We start from the raw sequence: 6276 nt of genomic DNA, 5'->3' as shown, positions 1-6276 counted from the left end.
ATATACTGTCTCTATTATATTATGACAGACCAGGTCAATATACTGTCTCTATTATATTATGACAGACCAGGTAGATATACTGTCTCTATTATATTATGACAGACCAGCCAGATCTACTGTGTCTATTATATTATGACAGACCAGCTAGATCTACTGTCTATTATATTATGACAGACCAGCTAGATCTACTGTCTCTATTGTATTATAACAGACCAGCTAGATCTACTGTCTCTATTATATTATGAGAGACCAGGTAGATATACCGACTCCATTATAAAATGACAGACCAGCTAGATCTATTCTCGCTATTGTATTATGACAGACCAGCTAGATCAATTGTCTCTATTATAATATGACAGACCAGCTAGATCTACTGTCTCTACTATAATATGACAGACCGGCTAGATCTACTGTCTCTATTATATTATGACAGACCAGCTAGATCTATTGTCTCAATTATAATATGACATTATGACAGACCAGCTAGATCTACTATCTATATTATATTATGACAGACCAGCTAGATCTACTGTCTCTATTATATTATGACAGACCAGCTAGATCTACTGTCTCTATTATATTTTGACAGACCAGGTAGATCTACTGTCCCTATTATACTATGACAGACCAGCAAGATCTAATGTCTCTATTATATTATGACAGACCAGCTAGATCTACTGTCTCTATTATATTATGACAGACCAGCTAGATCTACTGTCTCTATTATATTATGACAGACCAGCTAGATCTACTGTCTCTATTATATTATAACAGACCAGCTAGATCTACTGTGTCTATTATATTATGACAGACCAGCTAGATCTACTGTCTCTTCTGTATTATGACAGACCAGGTCGATATACTGTCTCTATTATATTATGACAGACCAGGTAGATATACTGTCTCTATTATATTATGACAGAACAGGTCAATATACTGTCTCTATTATATTATGACAGAGCAGCTAGATCTACTGTGTCTATTATATTATGACAGACCAGCTAGATCTACTGTCTATTATATTATGACAGACCAGCTAGATCTATTGTCTCTATTATAATATGACATTTTTAACGTTCATTCAATGACGATTTACTACTCTTTTCCATTGAAGGTCATATTGATGTTAAATCAATGACTGAAGTTTTTCATTGATTAAAACAAATGACTATTGAAAGTGCAAGTCGGTATCGTGCATACATTTACTGGTCTCTGTGGTGATTTTAGAAGGCTGTGCCTATTTCTACTTTTACCCCATACTCTTTAACCCGATACCCAGGTACTGTGCTCTAGTCAGGATGGCCGAGCGGTCTAAGGCGCTGCGTTCAGGTCGCAGTCTCCCATGGAGTCGTGTGTTCAAATCCCACTTCTTACAGATGTTTAGTTCCTCTCAGGAGTCATGCTGCGAAGCAGTAATAATAAGGTGATGAAATAACAATTTATAATAAACACTCTCAAATGCAAACCTTCTGGAGCTGAGCAAAGATCAAGGAAAATAAGAAAACAGCTGTACTGAATAACAAATGACTGAGGGGAACATTTCAATGAGTTAATGAGTTACTGTTTTGTCTTTCAGTTGTAAAATTATCACTTTCTGTAGGCTATGCCTGGTGGCCCATTCACTGCTGACAAGCCTGTTGTCGTGGCCGAGAGGTTAAGGCGATGGACTAGAAATCCATTAGGATCTTCTTGCGCAGGTTCGAATCCTGCCGACAACGAAATTGAACATTCTTGACTCCTCCGGAGGTTGAAGCTTAAGTACATAGGGATTAGTTCTCCATTTGGGATAGGATCCCTTTACACACCTGATTATCCATCCTTCTAGCTCTATAGGCCACAGTAGCATAGGTTACAGGTTTGTAGTCAAGCCACAGATTTCAGGTGAGATCTCATGATAGGCCTCAACGGTTTTTGAGTTATGGCCATTTCTCTGGGATTAAAGGTCCAAAATGAAAATAGCGAAATTATTTTTCCACTTCACGTCAAAGTCAAGGAGCCTCCGGTGTCAATAAAAATAGAACCAGCCATTTATCTATCGTCATTTAAGAGAAATCGTACAATGACAGATTGGTGATGTTCAAAGATAGGTGTTTTTTTTTTCAACAGTTACAGATCCAGTTGCAGGGTGTTCAAATGAATCTTTTTAAAGTGTGCTGCGGAGCTCTGCGAGATTTCTGTGATTTTCTATGATTTTCTGAAATAACACACACTCACTAAACCCTCCGTAAATAACTCAGTTCTTAACGTAAAGACTTCAAACTCAGGATTCTGTAAAGGCATACCCCAATAAGGATATGAGTTCATTTATAGCTTCCTGTACCAACCAGAAGTGCCTTAAATGGTGTCATAGTGGCAGTTTCCAAGGGTTAAAAAGGTCAGATCTTTTCAAAACTTCATATGTGTGATTAGGCAACCCCCATAAACTGCAAGTCAGTCATTTCTCCCAACAGATGTCAAAGAAAAGCTCTCAATCACACACACACACACACACACACACACACACACAGCAAGGATGGAGTGACAAAGTGCGGTGCTTAAAGACACACAGAGCCAGCAATGGCATTTCCATATTCTCTAGGCCGTGCCGAGTTTAACGAGATGCCCCGCTTGACCGTAGCTCGCTCGGTCTAAGCGCAGCGACCATGAGAAAAGTAGGCCCAAAATGAAGCCTGCCCCACAACGTCATTTGCTTTTGGGTGACAGTGAGAGAACCGTTAGGGTGAGAAGTACAATTATACCTCAGGTACGTTCCTAAGGTCCTCCCGATCTGTGCAAGCCTAACCTTGACCGTGTGGCATTAACCCTTACCAGTTAAAAGAAGGTGTTACAACTGTAAGGGAATACCCCCCTGAATTGGACAAAAATGAATGGGAAGTCATTGGCATCGGACAAACCATATACACGATGTCCAATACCACCCAATTCGGCGTTGATTCATGCAAAGTGTACGGCAAATGCCATGTGGCAATTGCCAGTTGTAACACTTTAAAAATCAGGTGGCGAGTGCGCTCCACCTTGGTTTTTCATATTGGAAATGTAACCCAAGTAAACATCCAAAAGCAAAATTTTGAAAAAATGATTTTTTTGTCGAAAACTTATCACCCCTTAAAAAAGTGCTTTCTGGACCGTTTTTCGAAATTCCAATTTTATTATCATAATTTTTATTTTTTTTACATGCGCATAAGGCATATGCTTTGTCCATTTACAATATGCTTTCATAGGAAGTTAAAAGTCGAAAATGTGAACTTAAAAAAAAAAACGTATCACACTTGTAAAAAAGTGCTTTCTGGACCGTTTTTAGAAATTGTTTCGATTTTATGTCAATTAATCATCAAATCAAATCAAATCAAATTTATTTATATAGCCCTTCGTACATCAGCTGATATCTCAAAGTGCTGTACAGAAACCCAGCCTAAAACCCCAAACAGCAAACAATGCAGATGTAAAAGCACGGTGGCTAGGAAAAACTCCCTAGAAAGGCCAAAACCTAGGAAGAAACCTAGAGAGGAACCGGGCTATGTGGGGTGGCCAGTCCTCTTCTGGCTGTGCCGGGTAGAGATTATAACAGAACATGACCAAGATGTTCAAATGTTCATAAATGACCAGCATGGTCGAATAATAATAAGGCAGAACAGTTGAAACTGGAGCAGCAGCACAGTCAGGTGGACTGGGGACAGCAAGGAGCCATCATGTCAGGTAGTCCTGGGGCACGGTCCTAGGGCTCAGGTCCTCCGAGAGAGAGAAAGAAAGAGAGAATTAGAGAGCATATGTGGGGTGGCCAGTCCTCTTCTGGCTGTGCCGGGTGGAGATTATAACAGAACGTGGCCAAGATGTTCAAATGTTCATAAATGACCAGCATGGTTGAATAATAGTAAGGCAGAACAGTTGAAACTGGAGCAGGAGCATGGCCAGGTGGACTGGGGACAGCAAGGAGTCCTCATGTCAGGTAGTCCTGGGACATGGTCCTAGGGCCCAGGCCAGTTGAAACTGGAGCAGCAGCATGGCCAGGTGGACTGGGGACAGCAAGGAGTCATCATGTCAGGTAGTCCTGGGGCATGGTCCTAGGGCTCAGGTCCTCCGAGAGAGAGAAAGAAAGAGAGAAGGAGAGAATTAGAGAACGCACACTTAGATTCACACAGGACACCGAATAGGACAGGAGAAGTACTCCAGATATAACAAACTGACCCTAGCCCCCGACACATAAACTACTGCAGCATAAATACTGGAGGCTGAGACAGGAGGGGTCAGGAGACACTGTGGCCCCATCCGAGGACACCCCGGACAGGGCCAAACAGGAAGGATATAACCCCACCCACTTTGCCAAAGCACAGCCCCCACACCACTAGAGGGATATCTTCAACCACCAACTTACCATCCTGAGACAAGGCCGAGTATAGCCCACAAAGATCTCCGCCACAGTACAACCCAAGGGGGGGGCAACCCAGACAGGCCGACCACAACAGTGAATCAACCCACCCAGGTGACGCACCCCCCAGGGACGGCACGAGAGAGCCCCAGCAAGCCAGTGACTCAGCCCCGTAACAGGGTTAGAGGCAGAGAATCCCAGTGGAAAGAGGGGAACCGGCCAGGCAGAGACAGCAAGGGCGGTTCGTTGCTCCAGAGCCTTTCCGTTCACCTTCCCACTCCTGGGCCAGACTACACTCAATCATATGACCCACTGAAGAGATGAGTCTTCAGTAAAGACTTAAAGGTTGAGACCGAGTTTGCGTCTCTGACATGGGTAGGCAGACCGTTCCATAAAAATGGAGCTCTATAGGAGAAAGCCCTGCCTCCAGCTGTTTGCTTAGAAATTCTAGGGACAATTAGGAGGCCTGCGTCTTGTGACCGTAGCGTACGTGTAGGTATGTACGGCAGGACCAAATCAGAGAGGTAGGTAGGAGCAAGCCCATGTAATGCTTTGTAGGTTAGCAGTAAAACCTTGAAATCAGCCCTTGCTTTGACAGGAAGCCAGTGTAGAGAGGCTAGCACTGGAGTAATATGATCACATTTTTTGGTTCTAGTCAGGATTCTAGCAGCCGTATTTAGCACTAACTGAAGTTTATTTAGTGCTTTATCCGGGTAGCCGGAAAATAGAGCATTGCAGTAGTCTAACCTAGAAGTGACAAAAGCATGGATTAATTTTTCTGCATCATTTTTGGACAGAAAGTTTCTGATTTTTGCAATGTTACGTAGATGGAAAAAAGCTGTCCTCGAAATGGTCTTGATATGTTCTTCAAAAGAGAGATCAGGGTCCAGAGTAACGCCGAGGTCCTTCACAGTTTTATTTGAGACGACTGTACAACCATTAAGATTAATTGTCAGATTCAACAGAAGATCTCTTTGTTTCTTGGGACCTAGAACAAGCATCTCTGTTTTGTCCGAGTTTAATAGTAGAAAGTTTGCAGCCATCCACTTCCTTATGTCTGAAACACATGCTTCTAGCGAGGGCAATTTTGGGGCTTCACCATGTTTCATTGAAATGTACAGCTGTGTGTCATCCGCATAGCAGTGAAAGTTTACATTATGTTTTCGAATAACATCCCCAAGAGGTAAAATATATAGTGAAAACAATAGTGGTCCTAAAACAGAACCTTGAGGAACACCGAAATGTACAGTTGATTTGTCAGAGGACAAACCATTCACAGAGACAAACTGATATCTTTCCGACAGATAAGACCTAAACCAGGCCAGAACATGTCCGTGTAGACCAATTTGGGTTTCCAATCTCTCCAAAAGAATGTGGTGATCGATGGTATCAAAAGCAGCACTAAGGTCTAGGAGCACGAGGACAGATGCAGAGCCTCGGTCCGATGCCATTAAAATGTCATTTACCACCTTCACAAGTGCCGTCTCAGTGCTATGATGGGGTCTAAAACCAGACTGAAGCATTTCGTATACATTGTTTCTCTTCAGGAAGGCAGTGAGTTGCTGCGCAACAGCCTTTTCTAAAATCTTTGAGAGGAATGGAAGATTCGATATAGGCCGATAGTTTTTTATATTTTCTGGGTCAAGGTTTGGCTTTTTCAAGAGAGGCTTTATTACTGCCACTTTTAGTGGGTTTGGTACACATCCAGTGGATAGAGAGCCGTTTATTATGTTCAACATAGGAGGGCCAAGCACAGGAAGCAGCTCTTTCAGTAGTTTAGTTGGAATAGGGTCCAGTATACAGCTTGAAGGTTTAGAGGCCATGATTATTTTCATCATTGTGTCAAGAGATATAGTACTAAAACACTTGAGCGTCTCTCTTGATCCTAGGTCCTGGCAGAGTTGTGCAGA

General features: G+C 42.4%; 1 non-coding gene across 1 annotated transcript; it reads left to right on the top strand.

Moving 5' to 3' along the window:
* Positions 1-1636: 1636 nt before the first annotated feature.
* Positions 1637-1718, top strand: trnas-aga (transfer RNA serine (anticodon AGA)). Its single transcript has one exon. It is a non-coding gene; the product is annotated as a tRNA-Ser (tRNA).
* The last annotated feature ends 4558 nt before the right edge of the window (positions 1719-6276 follow it).

This window comes from Oncorhynchus keta, unplaced genomic scaffold (assembly GCF_023373465.1).
Source record: "Oncorhynchus keta strain PuntledgeMale-10-30-2019 unplaced genomic scaffold, Oket_V2 Un_contig_934_pilon_pilon, whole genome shotgun sequence".
Classification (NCBI taxonomy): domain Eukaryota; kingdom Metazoa; phylum Chordata; class Actinopteri; order Salmoniformes; family Salmonidae; genus Oncorhynchus; species Oncorhynchus keta.
Note: the sequence above shows the minus strand (reverse complement) of the source record. Positions and strands in the feature narration are given on the sequence as shown.